Raw genomic sequence first — 2,147 nt, forward strand, 5'->3', positions numbered from 1 at the left:
GTTTGGGAAACAGACTTGGTCTTCATTATTTTATTTTTCAAGTCGACTGAAAACTCCATCACAAACTCTAAGCCAAAGTGAAATGAAAAGCACACTTACTGGGAGCTATTTTGGTTTGGAAACCCACAGAGCAGCGTTCGGCTTGCTGCTCCCACAGCGAGCATTTGGCTGGCTGGCTGACTGGTGGAGCTGAAGTCTGAAACCCAGCTGGTGGTCGCCACAGTGGATTGTACCCCATTCGAGACCTGCGGAGAGGGGAAACGGAGAGCAATGTGCCTGAGACAGACTCTGTGGCTTTCTCCTTCATTCCTCCCCCTACCCTCAATAACCCGGGCCCTGTCTGCCTCCTTCATTCCTCCCCCTACCCTCAATAACCCGGGCCATGTCTGTCTCTGACTGAAGCCCAGCAGGTTTAGCTTGGCGGCATCTGGCCAGAGAAGGAAAGAACTAAAAAAGACTGGGCTGCTCTGATGTCCCAAGCACAGTCCAGAAGTCAACCCCCTACGTCTCTACCTACACCCCCTGGTCCCTTCACTGAGAGTCAACCCCCTATATCCTTACCTACACCCCTGGTCCCTAACAAAGTGCCTTCACTGAGAGTCAACCCCCTACGTTTTTACCTACACCCCCTGGTCCCTAACACAGTGCCTTCACTGAGAGTCAACCCCCTACGTTTTTACCTACACCCCCTGGTCCCTAACACAGTGCCTTCACTGAGAGTCAACCCGCTACGTCTCTTCCTACACCCTCTGGTCCCTGACACAGTGCCTTCACTGAAAGTCAACCCCCTACATCTCTACCTACACCCCCTGGTCCCTACCAAAGTGCCTTCACTGAGAGTCAACCCCCTATGTCTTTACCTACACCCCCTGGTCTCTAACACAGTGCCTTCACTGAGAGTCAACCCCCTACGTCTCTACCTACATCCCCTGGTCTCTAACACAGTGCCTTCACTGAGAGGCGGTGTACCACAAGACCCAAACACACACCACCTCTTAAACACACACACACAGACCCCAAACACACACACACACACAGACCCCAAACACACAGAAACACACTCTGCCTACGAATGGACATAGAGCTCCATTGACAAGCCCCTGGCCCGTTGCGGCGTGGGGTTTGTCCGTCGCTCGCCTCGCTGAAAAGATACATTTAATTCCCATCAGAGGAGCTCTGTGCTGCCTCAGGGACGTTTGCTTTGGCTGGTACCCTGCATTTCTCTACTATAATCAGTCTACGCACCAACACTATGAATCGTGTGTTATAAAGACCATTAAAGGCTATAGATACACAGAGGTTAGTCCACGTTTCATGAGTGGAAGAGTGGAAATCTTCATTTTTTTTTTAAGTCTTCGTTTTCGTAGCGTTCTTAGTTTTGGCTGCGACTGAAGTGGCAGCTTATTTCGTCTATAGTACACTGCTTTTGCCCAGGGCCCATRGAGCTCTGTTCAAATGTAATACACTATGCAGGGAATACTGTAGGGTGTGATTTTAGACCCAAGCTTCTCATTAAACTCCAGGTTAGGTCATCTTCTCCTCTTTGCCCATGTTAAAGATTTTCTCCGCGTGACAGATTTGACTCATCACCTGAATAGAGAGTGACACGTCTCTCTCTCTCTCTCTGTCTCTGATCAATGTTTCATGATGCACGACGAGGTTGAGCTGAGAAGAGTATTACTCCTTCTTGACTAGATGTCTGATGCCAGTCAAAAGTCTTTATTAACCGGAGGAGATTATTAACAACAAGATCAGTGARCAGAGCAAGGATTTGACCCACTGCTTTTAAGATCTTATAAATAGAAAACAAAAGTTGGTAACATTTCATAATAACTTTCATGAATACGCCTTTCTAAATTCTTAATAAATCCTTTCTCAATGTTTATTCATAAAAGTTATTTGAGGTGTTAGTGTTTCTACAGTATGTCTGTCAAACAGACTTGTTGGAGCTAGCAATGCTCATTCTAGCAGATGTTATATGTTTCTCTTTCGCTCCACAACGACCCATAGCTATTGCTTTTCCTCTAGATTCATGCTAAAGTGCAAACAAATCGTTTGACAGAAGTCACGTAGAGCACAACACTTCTGGCCCTGACCTCTGAACTACAGAAAGAGAGACAGAGTTAGAGTGAGTGAGAAAAACAGAG

This window comes from Salvelinus sp. IW2-2015, linkage group LG1 (assembly GCF_002910315.2).
Source record: "Salvelinus sp. IW2-2015 linkage group LG1, ASM291031v2, whole genome shotgun sequence".
Lineage (NCBI taxonomy): Eukaryota > Metazoa > Chordata > Actinopteri > Salmoniformes > Salmonidae > Salvelinus > Salvelinus sp. IW2-2015.